The sequence below is a fragment of the Schistocerca gregaria genome, unplaced genomic scaffold, assembly GCF_023897955.1.
Source record: "Schistocerca gregaria isolate iqSchGreg1 unplaced genomic scaffold, iqSchGreg1.2 ptg000747l, whole genome shotgun sequence".
Lineage (NCBI taxonomy): Eukaryota > Metazoa > Arthropoda > Insecta > Orthoptera > Acrididae > Schistocerca > Schistocerca gregaria.
The window spans coordinates 134,697-149,369 of NW_026062123.1; the positions used below are offsets into that span (position 1 = coordinate 134,697).

General features: G+C 54.5%; 34 non-coding genes across 34 annotated transcripts; 7 read left to right on the top strand and 27 right to left on the bottom strand.

Annotated features, from left to right (window-relative positions):
* Window positions 1–278: 278 nt before the first annotated feature.
* Window positions 279–349, bottom strand: Trnag-gcc (transfer RNA glycine (anticodon GCC)). Its single transcript has one exon. It is a non-coding gene; the product is annotated as a tRNA-Gly (tRNA).
* A 341-nt stretch (window positions 350–690) lies between these two features.
* On the top strand, window positions 691–762 carry Trnag-ucc (transfer RNA glycine (anticodon UCC)). The gene has a single exon. It is a non-coding gene; the product is annotated as a tRNA-Gly (tRNA).
* Window positions 763–1,347: 585 nt separating this feature from the next.
* Window positions 1,348–1,421, bottom strand: Trnai-aau (transfer RNA isoleucine (anticodon AAU)). Its single transcript has one exon. It is a non-coding gene; the product is annotated as a tRNA-Ile (tRNA).
* Window positions 1,422–1,619: 198 nt separating this feature from the next.
* On the bottom strand, window positions 1,620–1,691 carry Trnae-uuc (transfer RNA glutamic acid (anticodon UUC)). Its single transcript has one exon. It is a non-coding gene; the product is annotated as a tRNA-Glu (tRNA).
* Window positions 1,692–1,987: 296 nt separating this feature from the next.
* On the bottom strand, window positions 1,988–2,060 carry Trnam-cau (transfer RNA methionine (anticodon CAU)). The gene has a single exon. It is a non-coding gene; the product is annotated as a tRNA-Met (tRNA).
* Window positions 2,061–2,441: 381 nt separating this feature from the next.
* On the bottom strand, window positions 2,442–2,512 carry Trnag-gcc (transfer RNA glycine (anticodon GCC)). The gene has a single exon. It is a non-coding gene; the product is annotated as a tRNA-Gly (tRNA).
* A 341-nt stretch (window positions 2,513–2,853) lies between these two features.
* Trnag-ucc (transfer RNA glycine (anticodon UCC)) lies at window positions 2,854–2,925 on the top strand. The gene has a single exon. It is a non-coding gene; the product is annotated as a tRNA-Gly (tRNA).
* A 585-nt stretch (window positions 2,926–3,510) lies between these two features.
* Window positions 3,511–3,584, bottom strand: Trnai-aau (transfer RNA isoleucine (anticodon AAU)). The gene has a single exon. It is a non-coding gene; the product is annotated as a tRNA-Ile (tRNA).
* Window positions 3,585–3,782: 198 nt separating this feature from the next.
* On the bottom strand, window positions 3,783–3,854 carry Trnae-uuc (transfer RNA glutamic acid (anticodon UUC)). Its single transcript has one exon. It is a non-coding gene; the product is annotated as a tRNA-Glu (tRNA).
* Window positions 3,855–4,150: 296 nt separating this feature from the next.
* Trnam-cau (transfer RNA methionine (anticodon CAU)) lies at window positions 4,151–4,223 on the bottom strand. The gene has a single exon. It is a non-coding gene; the product is annotated as a tRNA-Met (tRNA).
* Window positions 4,224–4,604: 381 nt separating this feature from the next.
* Trnag-gcc (transfer RNA glycine (anticodon GCC)) lies at window positions 4,605–4,675 on the bottom strand. Its single transcript has one exon. It is a non-coding gene; the product is annotated as a tRNA-Gly (tRNA).
* A 341-nt stretch (window positions 4,676–5,016) lies between these two features.
* Trnag-ucc (transfer RNA glycine (anticodon UCC)) lies at window positions 5,017–5,088 on the top strand. Its single transcript has one exon. It is a non-coding gene; the product is annotated as a tRNA-Gly (tRNA).
* Window positions 5,089–5,673: 585 nt separating this feature from the next.
* Window positions 5,674–5,747, bottom strand: Trnai-aau (transfer RNA isoleucine (anticodon AAU)). Its single transcript has one exon. It is a non-coding gene; the product is annotated as a tRNA-Ile (tRNA).
* A 198-nt stretch (window positions 5,748–5,945) lies between these two features.
* On the bottom strand, window positions 5,946–6,017 carry Trnae-uuc (transfer RNA glutamic acid (anticodon UUC)). Its single transcript has one exon. It is a non-coding gene; the product is annotated as a tRNA-Glu (tRNA).
* Window positions 6,018–6,313: 296 nt separating this feature from the next.
* Trnam-cau (transfer RNA methionine (anticodon CAU)) lies at window positions 6,314–6,386 on the bottom strand. The gene has a single exon. It is a non-coding gene; the product is annotated as a tRNA-Met (tRNA).
* Window positions 6,387–6,767: 381 nt separating this feature from the next.
* On the bottom strand, window positions 6,768–6,838 carry Trnag-gcc (transfer RNA glycine (anticodon GCC)). Its single transcript has one exon. It is a non-coding gene; the product is annotated as a tRNA-Gly (tRNA).
* A 341-nt stretch (window positions 6,839–7,179) lies between these two features.
* On the top strand, window positions 7,180–7,251 carry Trnag-ucc (transfer RNA glycine (anticodon UCC)). The gene has a single exon. It is a non-coding gene; the product is annotated as a tRNA-Gly (tRNA).
* Window positions 7,252–7,836: 585 nt separating this feature from the next.
* Window positions 7,837–7,910, bottom strand: Trnai-aau (transfer RNA isoleucine (anticodon AAU)). Its single transcript has one exon. It is a non-coding gene; the product is annotated as a tRNA-Ile (tRNA).
* Window positions 7,911–8,108: 198 nt separating this feature from the next.
* Window positions 8,109–8,180, bottom strand: Trnae-uuc (transfer RNA glutamic acid (anticodon UUC)). Its single transcript has one exon. It is a non-coding gene; the product is annotated as a tRNA-Glu (tRNA).
* A 296-nt stretch (window positions 8,181–8,476) lies between these two features.
* Window positions 8,477–8,549, bottom strand: Trnam-cau (transfer RNA methionine (anticodon CAU)). Its single transcript has one exon. It is a non-coding gene; the product is annotated as a tRNA-Met (tRNA).
* Window positions 8,550–8,930: 381 nt separating this feature from the next.
* Window positions 8,931–9,001, bottom strand: Trnag-gcc (transfer RNA glycine (anticodon GCC)). Its single transcript has one exon. It is a non-coding gene; the product is annotated as a tRNA-Gly (tRNA).
* Window positions 9,002–9,342: 341 nt separating this feature from the next.
* On the top strand, window positions 9,343–9,414 carry Trnag-ucc (transfer RNA glycine (anticodon UCC)). Its single transcript has one exon. It is a non-coding gene; the product is annotated as a tRNA-Gly (tRNA).
* A 585-nt stretch (window positions 9,415–9,999) lies between these two features.
* On the bottom strand, window positions 10,000–10,073 carry Trnai-aau (transfer RNA isoleucine (anticodon AAU)). The gene has a single exon. It is a non-coding gene; the product is annotated as a tRNA-Ile (tRNA).
* Window positions 10,074–10,271: 198 nt separating this feature from the next.
* Window positions 10,272–10,343, bottom strand: Trnae-uuc (transfer RNA glutamic acid (anticodon UUC)). The gene has a single exon. It is a non-coding gene; the product is annotated as a tRNA-Glu (tRNA).
* Window positions 10,344–10,639: 296 nt separating this feature from the next.
* Window positions 10,640–10,712, bottom strand: Trnam-cau (transfer RNA methionine (anticodon CAU)). The gene has a single exon. It is a non-coding gene; the product is annotated as a tRNA-Met (tRNA).
* A 381-nt stretch (window positions 10,713–11,093) lies between these two features.
* On the bottom strand, window positions 11,094–11,164 carry Trnag-gcc (transfer RNA glycine (anticodon GCC)). Its single transcript has one exon. It is a non-coding gene; the product is annotated as a tRNA-Gly (tRNA).
* A 341-nt stretch (window positions 11,165–11,505) lies between these two features.
* Trnag-ucc (transfer RNA glycine (anticodon UCC)) lies at window positions 11,506–11,577 on the top strand. The gene has a single exon. It is a non-coding gene; the product is annotated as a tRNA-Gly (tRNA).
* A 585-nt stretch (window positions 11,578–12,162) lies between these two features.
* On the bottom strand, window positions 12,163–12,236 carry Trnai-aau (transfer RNA isoleucine (anticodon AAU)). Its single transcript has one exon. It is a non-coding gene; the product is annotated as a tRNA-Ile (tRNA).
* Window positions 12,237–12,434: 198 nt separating this feature from the next.
* Window positions 12,435–12,506, bottom strand: Trnae-uuc (transfer RNA glutamic acid (anticodon UUC)). Its single transcript has one exon. It is a non-coding gene; the product is annotated as a tRNA-Glu (tRNA).
* Window positions 12,507–12,802: 296 nt separating this feature from the next.
* Trnam-cau (transfer RNA methionine (anticodon CAU)) lies at window positions 12,803–12,875 on the bottom strand. Its single transcript has one exon. It is a non-coding gene; the product is annotated as a tRNA-Met (tRNA).
* Window positions 12,876–13,256: 381 nt separating this feature from the next.
* Trnag-gcc (transfer RNA glycine (anticodon GCC)) lies at window positions 13,257–13,327 on the bottom strand. The gene has a single exon. It is a non-coding gene; the product is annotated as a tRNA-Gly (tRNA).
* Window positions 13,328–13,668: 341 nt separating this feature from the next.
* On the top strand, window positions 13,669–13,740 carry Trnag-ucc (transfer RNA glycine (anticodon UCC)). The gene has a single exon. It is a non-coding gene; the product is annotated as a tRNA-Gly (tRNA).
* Window positions 13,741–14,325: 585 nt separating this feature from the next.
* Window positions 14,326–14,399, bottom strand: Trnai-aau (transfer RNA isoleucine (anticodon AAU)). The gene has a single exon. It is a non-coding gene; the product is annotated as a tRNA-Ile (tRNA).
* A 198-nt stretch (window positions 14,400–14,597) lies between these two features.
* Window positions 14,598–14,669, bottom strand: Trnae-uuc (transfer RNA glutamic acid (anticodon UUC)). Its single transcript has one exon. It is a non-coding gene; the product is annotated as a tRNA-Glu (tRNA).
* Window positions 14,670–14,673: the final 4 nt, after the last annotated feature.

Genomic DNA, 14,673 nt, shown 5'->3' on the forward strand with positions numbered 1-14,673 from the left:
ATTGCCGGCCCAGTTGATTGCGGTGTTGCTGCAGCTTTTGCAACGATAGGCAGCACTCCTTGTCGTTAAAGTTCAGTGCCTCGGAGGCACCTGGACACAGCAACTTGTGAGGCCAGGCCGACGCTAGTCTATAGAACATGATGCGAGCGTCCCAGTGGGGACCCGCCAGTGCTGCGTTCTCGGTTCTTCTCAAGGGAATCCAGCTATACATTCTTGTGGATCGTGCATGTCAAGCGCGCAAGCCACACGGCAGCATTACCGCGGGAAAAGCAAAATGATGCATCGGCCGGGAATCGAACCCGGGCCGCCCGCGTGGCAGGCGAGCATTCTACCACTGAACCACCGATGCTCCGGTCGGTATCAACTTCAAGCTGCTTCCCGAGCAGTTGTCTTAAGGGAAAGTGGGACTGTCGTCAAGCGCCATAGCATTCTGCCGAGAAGATGCTGCAGACGCTGAACCCTGCACTGTACTGCTTAAAATCGCCGCCAGAACGCCGTCCTCTGCGTACTCTTGCGTCGCCAGAGCCGACTCTTGCCAAAGGATGCGAAATGTGCGCGGATATGCTGTCCGAATGCGTCTGGATGTGCTCCCCTAGCCTACCTCGAAATGCGCCTGCCAGGTACCATCACCTTCGGCCGCTGCCGACAGGCGGGAAGCCGACACAGTGCGGCGCCGGGGCGCTCCCTTGTGCGGTGGTGGTGTAATGGTCAGCATAGTTGCCTTCCAAGCAGTTGATCCGGGTTCGATTCCCGGCCACCGCAGCAGGCTTTTAATTTCGCGTATGGGTACTTTTGCCACGCGCCTTGAAATTAATGTTTTGTTTTCCTCCCTGTTACTCGCTGCAGACCAGCCTGTAGTGTGTCTCGACTTGTCTCGACTTTGCTCGGCTGACGCGAGAGCTGACGCTCTCAAATCGGCCTATATCAAAACAACAAGCACGAGAAACGACTGAGAGAGGTAAGGAGAGGCGAGGCGATGGACACACAGCACGCCCCTTCATTTCACGGTGGCGTCTCCCTGACCGAATCGGGCTGTGGCTCCGAAAACAAAGGAGAAAGAAAAATAGGAAGTAAAACTGCCAACAGTACCCTGTGTTCCGATGCACTTACCCGCCCAAGTACTGACAAGGGCCAAAGTTGTTACGCATCGGCAATCGGACATTTCCTCTCATTTTCTCTTTATCGGTTGAGAACCAGTGTATCGAGCACACTATAGCCATTGGCGAGTGAATGCTGTAGCGCTTCCCGACAGGTCGGGTTCGGAACCTCTGTCAACTTCCACGCAGGGTGGTCATCACACTCGCCAGCTGAAATAGGCGCTGCCTTTTCGTAGTAGTAAATGCGTAGTGGCCCGTGGGGGGATCGAACCCACGACCTTCGCGTTATTAGCACGACGCTCTAACCAACTGAGCTAACGGGCCTCGACAGATGCAGTTGCTCAGGCCTACACTGGAACCGTGTGGCATGAAGCCATACACCATTTCTATGGCCGTCGTGTGTCTGCTTCCCTCGTCTATATTCTGCTGACTGTCACGAAACAGTAGCTATATTGCGAGCAGGACGGGAAACGGCAGCTCGGACAGCTCAAACTTGTCACGAGTAGTGTGGAAAAAATTCCGTTCCGGTACCGGGAATCGAACCCGGGCCTCCTGGGTGAAAGCCAGGTATCCTAGCCACTAGACCACACCGGATCTGTGCGTTTCTTCGACGGTTCGGACGGTCCCTTGGCGCATTTCGTGCCGAGTCCCGCGTCCGCGCCCATCTCTCTTTGCGAGCATCTTTGCGCATGCTGACTGGCAAGGCGCGCACCTCAAACGTCTCAGAGCAATGCTTTTGGCTTCATGCTCTGCTGGGAGAAGAGGAAAAGGGAAGCTGTAAGTAGCAATAACAGGAAGTAAACATTTTCCCGCTGAAGCGTTGTGGATAACAAACAAGAAATAAGTTGGGGCCCCAGCAACAGCACCACCATCAGTCACAGAAAATTAAATGCCCCGGGTGAGGATCGAACTCACGACCTTAAGATTATGAGACTTACGCGCTGCCTACTGCGCTACCGAGGCACCGGTGAACCGTTTGTCCTGGAAACTGGGTAAGTATCATACCGAATGTTAGACGTGAAGACACTGTACTTCCTGGATAACGTGTTCTGTTTGCTACACGTGCATTGCCGGCCCAGTTGATTGCGGTGTTGCTGCAGCTTTTGCAACGATAGGCAGCACTCCTTGTCGTTAAAGTTCAGTGCCTCGGAGGCACCTGGACACAGCAACTTGTGAGGCCAGGCCGACGCTAGTCTATAGAACATGATGCGAGCGTCCCAGTGGGGACCCGCCAGTGCTGCGTTCTCGGTTCTTCTCAAGGGAATCCAGCTATACATTCTTGTGGATCGTGCATGTCAAGCGCGCAAGCCACACGGCAGCATTACCGCGGGAAAAGCAAAATGATGCATCGGCCGGGAATCGAACCCGGGCCGCCCGCGTGGCAGGCGAGCATTCTACCACTGAACCACCGATGCTCCGGTCGGTATCAACTTCAAGCTGCTTCCCGAGCAGTTGTCTTAAGGGAAAGTGGGACTGTCGTCAAGCGCCATAGCATTCTGCCGAGAAGATGCTGCAGACGCTGAACCCTGCACTGTACTGCTTAAAATCGCCGCCAGAACGCCGTCCTCTGCGTACTCTTGCGTCGCCAGAGCCGACTCTTGCCAAAGGATGCGAAATGTGCGCGGATATGCTGTCCGAATGCGTCTGGATGTGCTCCCCTAGCCTACCTCGAAATGCGCCTGCCAGGTACCATCACCTTCGGCCGCTGCCGACAGGCGGGAAGCCGACACAGTGCGGCGCCGGGGCGCTCCCTTGTGCGGTGGTGGTGTAATGGTCAGCATAGTTGCCTTCCAAGCAGTTGATCCGGGTTCGATTCCCGGCCACCGCAGCAGGCTTTTAATTTCGCGTATGGGTACTTTTGCCACGCGCCTTGAAATTAATGTTTTGTTTTCCTCCCTGTTACTCGCTGCAGACCAGCCTGTAGTGTGTCTCGACTTGTCTCGACTTTGCTCGGCTGACGCGAGAGCTGACGCTCTCAAATCGGCCTATATCAAAACAACAAGCACGAGAAACGACTGAGAGAGGTAAGGAGAGGCGAGGCGATGGACACACAGCACGCCCCTTCATTTCACGGTGGCGTCTCCCTGACCGAATCGGGCTGTGGCTCCGAAAACAAAGGAGAAAGAAAAATAGGAAGTAAAACTGCCAACAGTACCCTGTGTTCCGATGCACTTACCCGCCCAAGTACTGACAAGGGCCAAAGTTGTTACGCATCGGCAATCGGACATTTCCTCTCATTTTCTCTTTATCGGTTGAGAACCAGTGTATCGAGCACACTATGGCCATTGGCGAGTGAATGCTGTAGCGCTTCCCGACAGGTCGGGTTCGGAACCTCTGTCAACTTCCACGCAGGGTGGTCATCACACTCGCCAGCTGAAATAGGCGCTGCCTTTTCGTAGTAGTAAATGCGTAGTGGCCCGTGGGGGGATCGAACCCACGACCTTCGCGTTATTAGCACGACGCTCTAACCAACTGAGCTAACGGGCCTCGACAGATGCAGTTGCTCAGGCCTACACTGGAACCGTGTGGCATGAAGCCATACACCATTTCTATGGCCGTCGTGTGTCTGCTTCCCTCGTCTATATTCTGCTGACTGTCACGAAACAGTAGCTATATTGCGAGCAGGACGGGAAACGGCAGCTCGGACAGCTCAAACTTGTCACGAGTAGTGTGGAAAAAATTCCGTTCCGGTACCGGGAATCGAACCCGGGCCTCCTGGGTGAAAGCCAGGTATCCTAGCCACTAGACCACACCGGATCTGTGCGTTTCTTCGACGGTTCGGACGGTCCCTTGGCGCATTTCGTGCCGAGTCCCGCGTCCGCGCCCATCTCTCTTTGCGAGCATCTTTGCGCATGCTGACTGGCAAGGCGCGCACCTCAAACGTCTCAGAGCAATGCTTTTGGCTTCATGCTCTGCTGGGAGAAGAGGAAAAGGGAAGCTGTAAGTAGCAATAACAGGAAGTAAACATTTTCCCGCTGAAGCGTTGTGGATAACAAACAAGAAATAAGTTGGGGCCCCAGCAACAGCACCACCATCAGTCACAGAAAATTAAATGCCCCGGGTGAGGATCGAACTCACGACCTTAAGATTATGAGACTTACGCGCTGCCTACTGCGCTACCGAGGCACCGGTGAACCGTTTGTCCTGGAAACTGGGTAAGTATCACACCGAATGTTAGACGTGAAGACACTGTACTTCCTGGATAACGTGTTCTGTTTGCTACACGTGCATTGCCGGCCCAGTTGATTGCGGTGTTGCTGCAGCTTTTGCAACGATAGGCAGCACTCCTTGTCGTTAAAGTTCAGTGCCTCGGAGGCACCTGGACACAGCAACTTGTGAGGCCAGGCCGACGCTAGTCTATAGAACATGATGCGAGCGTCCCAGTGGGGACCCGCCAGTGCTGCGTTCTCGGTTCTTCTCAAGGGAATCCAGCTATACATTCTTGTGGATCGTGCATGTCAAGCGCGCAAGCCACACGGCAGCATTACCGCGGGAAAAGCAAAATGATGCATCGGCCGGGAATCGAACCCGGGCCGCCCGCGTGGCAGGCGAGCATTCTACCACTGAACCACCGATGCTCCGGTCGGTATCAACTTCAAGCTGCTTCCCGAGCAGTTGTCTTAAGGGAAAGTGGGACTGTCGTCAAGCGCCATAGCATTCTGCCGAGAAGATGCTGCAGACGCTGAACCCTGCACTGTACTGCTTAAAATCGCCGCCAGAACGCCGTCCTCTGCGTACTCTTGCGTCGCCAGAGCCGACTCTTGCCAAAGGATGCGAAATGTGCGCGGATATGCTGTCCGAATGCGTCTGGATGTGCTCCCCTAGCCTACCTCGAAATGCGCCTGCCAGGTACCATCACCTTCGGCCGCTGCCGACAGGCGGGAAGCCGACACAGTGCGGCGCCGGGGCGCTCCCTTGTGCGGTGGTGGTGTAATGGTCAGCATAGTTGCCTTCCAAGCAGTTGATCCGGGTTCGATTCCCGGCCACCGCAGCAGGCTTTTAATTTCGCGTATGGGTACTTTTGCCACGCGCCTTGAAATTAATGTTTTGTTTTCCTCCCTGTTACTCGCTGCAGACCAGCCTGTAGTGTGTCTCGACTTGTCTCGACTTTGCTCGGCTGACGCGAGAGCTGACGCTCTCAAATCGGCCTATATCAAAACAACAAGCACGAGAAACGACTGAGAGAGGTAAGGAGAGGCGAGGCGATGGACACACAGCACGCCCCTTCATTTCACGGTGGCGTCTCCCTGACCGAATCGGGCTGTGGCTCCGAAAACAAAGGAGAAAGAAAAATAGGAAGTAAAACTGCCAACAGTACCCTGTGTTCCGATGCACTTACCCGCCCAAGTACTGACAAGGGCCAAAGTTGTTACGCATCGGCAATCGGACATTTCCTCTCATTTTCTCTTTATCGGTTGAGAACCAGTGTATCGAGCACACTATGGCCATTGGCGAGTGAATGCTGTAGCGCTTCCCGACAGGTCGGGTTCGGAACCTCTGTCAACTTCCACGCAGGGTGGTCATCACACTCGCCAGCTGAAATAGGCGCTGCCTTTTCGTAGTAGTAAATGCGTAGTGGCCCGTGGGGGGATCGAACCCACGACCTTCGCGTTATTAGCACGACGCTCTAACCAACTGAGCTAACGGGCCTCGACAGATGCAGTTGCTCAGGCCTACACTGGAACCGTGTGGCATGAAGCCATACACCATTTCTATGGCCGTCGTGTGTCTGCTTCCCTCGTCTATATTCTGCTGACTGTCACGAAACAGTAGCTATATTGCGAGCAGGACGGGAAACGGCAGCTCGGACAGCTCAAACTTGTCACGAGTAGTGTGGAAAAAATTCCGTTCCGGTACCGGGAATCGAACCCGGGCCTCCTGGGTGAAAGCCAGGTATCCTAGCCACTAGACCACACCGGATCTGTGCGTTTCTTCGACGGTTCGGACGGTCCCTTGGCGCATTTCGTGCCGAGTCCCGCGTCCGCGCCCATCTCTCTTTGCGAGCATCTTTGCGCATGCTGACTGGCAAGGCGCGCACCTCAAACGTCTCAGAGCAATGCTTTTGGCTTCATGCTCTGCTGGGAGAAGAGGAAAAGGGAAGCTGTAAGTAGCAATAACAGGAAGTAAACATTTTCCCGCTGAAGCGTTGTGGATAACAAACAAGAAATAAGTTGGGGCCCCAGCAACAGCACCACCATCAGTCACAGAAAATTAAATGCCCCGGGTGAGGATCGAACTCACGACCTTAAGATTATGAGACTTACGCGCTGCCTACTGCGCTACCGAGGCACCGGTGAACCGTTTGTCCTGGAAACTGGGTAAGTATCACACCGAATGTTAGACGTGAAGACACTGTACTTCCTGGATAACGTGTTCTGTTTGCTACACGTGCATTGCCGGCCCAGTTGATTGCGGTGTTGCTGCAGCTTTTGCAACGATAGGCAGCACTCCTTGTCGTTAAAGTTCAGTGCCTCGGAGGCACCTGGACACAGCAACTTGTGAGGCCAGGCCGACGCTAGTCTATAGAACATGATGCGAGCGTCCCAGTGGGGACCCGCCAGTGCTGCGTTCTCGGTTCTTCTCAAGGGAATCCAGCTATACATTCTTGTGGATCGTGCATGTCAAGCGCGCAAGCCACACGGCAGCATTACCGCGGGAAAAGCAAAATGATGCATCGGCCGGGTATCGAACCCGGGCCGCCCGCGTGGCAGGCGAGCATTCTACCACTGAACCACCGATGCTCCGGTCGGTATCAACTTCAAGCTGCTTCCCGAGCAGTTGTCTTAAGGGAAAGTGGGACTGTCGTCAAGCGCCATAGCATTCTGCCGAGAAGATGCTGCAGACGCTGAACCCTGCACTGTACTGCTTAAAATCGCCGCCAGAACGCCGTCCTCTGCGTACTCTTGCGTCGCCAGAGCCGACTCTTGCCAAAGGATGCGAAATGTGCGCGGATATGCTGTCCGAATGCGTCTGGATGTGCTCCCCTAGCCTACCTCGAAATGCGCCTGCCAGGTACCATCACCTTCGGCCGCTGCCGACAGGCGGGAAGCCGACACAGTGCGGCGCCGGGGCGCTCCCTTGTGCGGTGGTGGTGTAATGGTCAGCATAGTTGCCTTCCAAGCAGTTGATCCGGGTTCGATTCCCGGCCACCGCAGCAGGCTTTTAATTTCGCGTATGGGTACTTTTGCCACGCGCCTTGAAATTAATGTTTTGTTTTCCTCCCTGTTACTCGCTGCAGACCAGCCTGTAGTGTGTCTCGACTTGTCTCGACTTTGCTCGGCTGACGCGAGAGCTGACGCTCTCAAATCGGCCTATATCAAAACAACAAGCACGAGAAACGACTGAGAGAGGTAAGGAGAGGCGAGGCGATGGACACACAGCACGCCCCTTCATTTCACGGTGGCGTCTCCCTGACCGAATCGGGCTGTGGCTCCGAAAACAAAGGAGAAAGAAAAATAGGAAGTAAAACTGCCAACAGTACCCTGTGTTCCGATGCACTTACCCGCCCAAGTACTGACAAGGGCCAAAGTTGTTACGCATCGGCAATCGGACATTTCCTCTCATTTTCTCTTTATCGGTTGAGAACCAGTGTATCGAGCACACTATGGCCATTGGCGAGTGAATGCTGTAGCGCTTCCCGACAGGTCGGGTTCGGAACCTCTGTCAACTTCCACGCAGGGTGGTCATCACACTCGCCAGCTGAAATAGGCGCTGCCTTTTCGTAGTAGTAAATGCGTAGTGGCCCGTGGGGGGATCGAACCCACGACCTTCGCGTTATTAGCACGACGCTCTAACCAACTGAGCTAACGGGCCTCGACAGATGCAGTTGCTCAGGCCTACACTGGAACCGTGTGGCATGAAGCCATACACCATTTCTATGGCCGTCGTGTGTCTGCTTCCCTCGTCTATATTCTGCTGACTGTCACGAAACAGTAGCTATATTGCGAGCAGGACGGGAAACGGCAGCTCGGACAGCTCAAACTTGTCACGAGTAGTGTGGAAAAAATTCCGTTCCGGTACCGGGAATCGAACCCGGGCCTCCTGGGTGAAAGCCAGGTATCCTAGCCACTAGACCACACCGGATCTGTGCGTTTCTTCGACGGTTCGGACGGTCCCTTGGCGCATTTCGTGCCGAGTCCCGCGTCCGCGCCCATCTCTCTTTGCGAGCATCTTTGCGCATGCTGACTGGCAAGGCGCGCACCTCAAACGTCTCAGAGCAATGCTTTTGGCTTCATGCTCTGCTGGGAGAAGAGGAAAAGGGAAGCTGTAAGTAGCAATAACAGGAAGTAAACATTTTCCCGCTGAAGCGTTGTGGATAACAAACAAGAAATAAGTTGGGGCCCCAGCAACAGCACCACCATCAGTCACAGAAAATTAAATGCCCCGGGTGAGGATCGAACTCACGACCTTAAGATTATGAGACTTACGCGCTGCCTACTGCGCTACCGAGGCACCGGTGAACCGTTTGTCCTGGAAACTGGGTAAGTATCATACCGAATGTTAGACGTGAAGACACTGTACTTCCTGGATAACGTGTTCTGTTTGCTACACGTGCATTGCCGGCCCAGTTGATTGCGGTGTTGCTGCAGCTTTTGCAACGATAGGCAGCACTCCTTGTCGTTAAAGTTCAGTGCCTCGGAGGCACCTGGACACAGCAACTTGTGAGGCCAGGCCGACGCTAGTCTATAGAACATGATGCGAGCGTCCCAGTGGGGACCCGCCAGTGCTGCGTTCTCGGTTCTTCTCAAGGGAATCCAGCTATACATTCTTGTGGATCGTGCATGTCAAGCGCGCAAGCCACACGGCAGCATTACCGCGGGAAAAGCAAAATGATGCATCGGCCGGGAATCGAACCCGGGCCGCCCGCGTGGCAGGCGAGCATTCTACCACTGAACCACCGATGCTCCGGTCGGTATCAACTTCAAGCTGCTTCCCGAGCAGTTGTCTTAAGGGAAAGTGGGACTGTCGTCAAGCGCCATAGCATTCTGCCGAGAAGATGCTGCAGACGCTGAACCCTGCACTGTACTGCTTAAAATCGCCGCCAGAACGCCGTCCTCTGCGTACTCTTGCGTCGCCAGAGCCGACTCTTGCCAAAGGATGCGAAATGTGCGCGGATATGCTGTCCGAATGCGTCTGGATGTGCTCCCCTAGCCTACCTCGAAATGCGCCTGCCAGGTACCATCACCTTCGGCCGCTGCCGACAGGCGGGAAGCCGACACAGTGCGGCGCCGGGGCGCTCCCTTGTGCGGTGGTGGTGTAATGGTCAGCATAGTTGCCTTCCAAGCAGTTGATCCGGGTTCGATTCCCGGCCACCGCAGCAGGCTTTTAATTTCGCGTATGGGTACTTTTGCCACGCGCCTTGAAATTAATGTTTTGTTTTCCTCCCTGTTACTCGCTGCAGACCAGCCTGTAGTGTGTCTCGACTTGTCTCGACTTTGCTCGGCTGACGCGAGAGCTGACGCTCTCAAATCGGCCTATATCAAAACAACAAGCACGAGAAACGACTGAGAGAGGTAAGGAGAGGCGAGGCGATGGACACACAGCACGCCCCTTCATTTCACGGTGGCGTCTCCCTGACCGAATCGGGCTGTGGCTCCGAAAACAAAGGAGAAAGAAAAATAGGAAGTAAAACTGCCAACAGTACCCTGTGTTCCGATGCACTTACCCGCCCAAGTACTGACAAGGGCCAAAGTTGTTACGCATCGGCAATCGGACATTTCCTCTCATTTTCTCTTTATCGGTTGAGAACCAGTGTATCGAGCACACTATAGCCATTGGCGAGTGAATGCTGTAGCGCTTCCCGACAGGTCGGGTTCGGAACCTCTGTCAACTTCCACGCAGGGTGGTCATCACACTCGCCAGCTGAAATAGGCGCTGCCTTTTCGTAGTAGTAAATGCGTAGTGGCCCGTGGGGGGATCGAACCCACGACCTTCGCGTTATTAGCACGACGCTCTAACCAACTGAGCTAACGGGCCTCGACAGATGCAGTTGCTCAGGCCTACACTGGAACCGTGTGGCATGAAGCCATACACCATTTCTATGGCCGTCGTGTGTCTGCTTCCCTCGTCTATATTCTGCTGACTGTCACGAAACAGTAGCTATATTGCGAGCAGGACGGGAAACGGCAGCTCGGACAGCTCAAACTTGTCACGAGTAGTGTGGAAAAAATTCCGTTCCGGTACCGGGAATCGAACCCGGGCCTCCTGGGTGAAAGCCAGGTATCCTAGCCACTAGACCACACCGGATCTGTGCGTTTCTTCGACGGTTCGGACGGTCCCTTGGCGCATTTCGTGCCGAGTCCCGCGTCCGCGCCCATCTCTCTTTGCGAGCATCTTTGCGCATGCTGACTGGCAAGGCGCGCACCTCAAACGTCTCAGAGCAATGCTTTTGGCTTCATGCTCTGCTGGGAGAAGAGGAAAAGGGAAGCTGTAAGTAGCAATAACAGGAAGTAAACATTTTCCCGCTGAAGCGTTGTGGATAACAAACAAGAAATAAGTTGGGGCCCCAGCAACAGCACCACCATCAGTCACAGAAAATTAAATGCCCCGGGTGAGGATCGAACTCACGACCTTAAGATTATGAGACTTACGCGCTGCCTACTGCGCTACCGAGGCACCGGTGAACCGTTTGTCCTGGAAACTGGGTAAGTATCATACCGAATGTTAGACGTGAAGACACTGTACTTCCTGGATAACGTGTTCTGTTTGCTACACGTGCATTGCCGGCCCAGTTGATTGCGGTGTTGCTGCAGCTTTTGCAACGATAGGCAGCACTCCTTGTCGTTAAAGTTCAGTGCCTCGGAGGCACCTGGACACAGCAACTTGTGAGGCCAGGCCGACGCTAGTCTATAGAACATGATGCGAGCGTCCCAGTGGGGACCCGCCAGTGCTGCGTTCTCGGTTCTTCTCAAGGGAATCCAGCTATACATTCTTGTGGATCGTGCATGTCAAGCGCGCAAGCCACACGGCAGCATTACCGCGGGAAAAGCAAAATGATGCATCGGCCGGGAATCGAACCCGGGCCGCCCGCGTGGCAGGCGAGCATTCTACCACTGAACCACCGATGCTCCGGTCGGTATCAACTTCAAGCTGCTTCCCGAGCAGTTGTCTTAAGGGAAAGTGGGACTGTCGTCAAGCGCCATAGCATTCTGCCGAGAAGATGCTGCAGACGCTGAACCCTGCACTGTACTGCTTAAAATCGCCGCCAGAACGCCGTCCTCTGCGTACTCTTGCGTCGCCAGAGCCGACTCTTGCCAAAGGATGCGAAATGTGCGCGGATATGCTGTCCGAATGCGTCTGGATGTGCTCCCCTAGCCTACCTCGAAATGCGCCTGCCAGGTACCATCACCTTCGGCCGCTGCCGACAGGCGGGAAGCCGACACAGTGCGGCGCCGGGGCGCTCCCTTGTGCGGTGGTGGTGTAATGGTCAGCATAGTTGCCTTCCAAGCAGTTGATCCGGGTTCGATTCCCGGCCACCGCAGCAGGCTTTTAATTTCGCGTATGGGTACTTTTGCCACGCGCCTTGAAATTAATGTTTTGTTTTCCTCCCTGTTACTCGCTGCAGACCAGCCTGTAGTGTGTCTCGACTTGTCTCGACTTTGCTCGGCTGACGCGAGAGCTGACGCTCTCAAATCGGCCTATATCAAAACAACAAGCACGAGAAACGACTGAGAGAGGTAAGGAGAGGCGAGGCGATGGACACACAGCACGCCCCTTCATTTCACGGTGGCGTCTCCCTGACCGAATCGGGCTGTGGCTCCGAAAACAAAGGAGAAAGAAAAATAGGAAGTAAAACTGCCAACAGTACCCTGTGTTCCGATGCACTTACCCGCCCAAGTACTGACAAGGGCCAAAGTTGTTACGCATCGGCAATCGGACATTTCCTCTCATTTTCTCTTTATCGGTTGAGAACCAGTGTATCGAGCACACTATAGCCATTGGCGAGTGAATGCTGTAGCGCTTCCCGACAGGTCGGGTTCGGAACCTCTGTCAACTTCCACGCAGGGTGGTCATCACACTCGCCAGCTGAAATAGGCGCTGCCTTTTCGTAGTAGTAAATGCGTAGTGGCCCGTGGGGGGATCGAACCCACGACCTTCGCGTTATTAGCACGACGCTCTAACCAACTGAGCTAACGGGCCTCGACAGATGCAGTTGCTCAGGCCTACACTGGAACCGTGTGGCATGAAGCCATACACCATTTCTATGGCCGTCGTGTGTCTGCTTCCCTCGTCTATATTCTGCTGACTGTCACGAAACAGTAGCTATATTGCGAGCAGGACGGGAAACGGCAGCTCGGACAGCTCAAACTTGTCACGAGTAGTGTGGAAAAAATTCCGTTCCGGTACCGGGAATCGAACCCGGGCCTCCTGGGTGAAAGCCAGGTATCCTAGCCACTAGACCACACCGGATCTGTGCGTTTCTTCGACGGTTCGGACGGTCCCTTGGCGCATTTCGTGCCGAGTCCCGCGTCCGCGCCCATCTCTCTTTGCGAGCATCTTTGCGCATGCTGACTGGCAAGGCGCGCACCTCAAACGTCTCAGAGCAATGCTTTTGGCTTCATGCTCTGCTGGGAGAAGAGGAAAAGGGAAGCTGTAAGTAGCAATAACAGGAAGTAAACATTTTCCCGCTGAAGCGTTGTGGATAACAAACAAGAAATAAGTTGGGGCCCCAGCAACAGCACCACCATCAGTCACAGAAAATTAAATGCCCCGGGTGAGGATCGAACTCACGACCTTAAGATTATGAGACTTACGCGCTGCCTACTGCGCTACCGAGGCACCGGTGAACCGTTTGTCCTGGAAACTGGGTAAGTATCATACCGAATGTTAGACGTGAAGACACTGTACTTCCTGGATAACGTGTTCTGTTTGCTACACGTGCATTGCCGGCCCAGTTGATTGCGGTGTTGCTGCAGCTTTTGCAACGATAGGCAGCACTCCTTGTCGTTAAAGTTCAGTGCCTCGGAGGCACCTGGACACAGCAACTTGTGAGGCCAGGCCGACGCTAGTCTATAGAACATGATGCGAGCGTCCCAGTGGGGACCCGCCAGTGCTGCGTTCTCGGTTCTTCTCAAGGGAATCCAGCTATACATTCTTGTGGATCGTGCATGTCAAGCGCGCAAGCCACACGGCAGCATTACCGCGGGAAAAGCAAAATGATGCATCGGCCGGGAATCGAACCCGGGCCGCCCGCGTGGCAGGCGAGCATTCTACCACTGAACCACCGATGCTCCGGTCGGTATCAACTTCAAGCTGCTTCCCGAGCAGTTGTCTTAAGGGAAAGTGGGACTGTCGTCAAGCGCCATAGCATTCTGCCGAGAAGATGCTGCAGACGCTGAACCCTGCACTGTACTGCTTAAAATCGCCGCCAGAACGCCGTCCTCTGCGTACTCTTGCGTCGCCAGAGCCGACTCTTGCCAAAGGATGCGAAATGTGCGCGGATATGCTGTCCGAATGCGTCTGGATGTGCTCCCCTAGCCTACCTCGAAATGCGCCTGCCAGGTACCATCACCTTCGGCCGCTGCCGACAGGCGGGAAGCCGACACAGTGCGGCGCCGGGGCGCTCCCTTGTGCGGTGGTGGTGTAATGGTCAGCATAGTTGCCTTCCAAGCAGTTGATCCGGGTTCGATTCCCGGCCACCGCAGCAGGCTTTTAATTTCGCGTATGGGTACTTTTGCCACGCGCCTTGAAATTAATGTTTTGTTTTCCTCCCTGTTACTCGCTGCAGACCAGCCTGTAGTGTGTCTCGACTTGTCTCGACTTTGCTCGGCTGACGCGAGAGCTGACGCTCTCAAATCGGCCTATATCAAAACAACAAGCACGAGAAACGACTGAGAGAGGTAAGGAGAGGCGAGGCGATGGACACACAGCACGCCCCTTCATTTCACGGTGGCGTCTCCCTGACCGAATCGGGCTGTGGCTCCGAAAACAAAGGAGAAAGAAAAATAGGAAGTAAAACTGCCAACAGTACCCTGTGTTCCGATGCACTTACCCGCCCAAGTACTGACAAGGGCCAAAGTTGTTACGCATCGGCAATCGGACATTTCCTCTCATTTTCTCTTTATCGGTTGAGAACCAGTGTATCGAGCACACTATAGCCATTGGCGAGTGAATGCTGTAGCGCTTCCCGACAGGTCGGGTTCGGAACCTCTGTCAACTTCCACGCAGGGTGGTCATCACACTCGCCAGCTGAAATAGGCGCTGCCTTTTCGTAGTAGTAAATGCGTAGTGGCCCGTGGGGGGATCGAACCCACGACCTTCGCGTTATTAGCACGACGCTCTAACCAACTGAGCTAACGGGCCTCGACAGATGCAGTTGCTCAGGCCTACACTGGAACCGTGTGGCATGAAGCCATACACCATTTCTATGGCCGTCGTGTGTCTGCTTCCCTCGTCTATATTCTGCTGACTGTCACGAAACAGTAGCTATATTGCGAGCAGGACGGGAAACGGCAGCTCGGACAGCTCAAACTTGTCACGAGTAGTGTGGAAAAAATTCCGTTCCGGTACCGGGAATCGAACCCGGGCCTCCTGGGTGAAAGCCAGGTATCCTAGCCACTAGACCACACCGGATCTG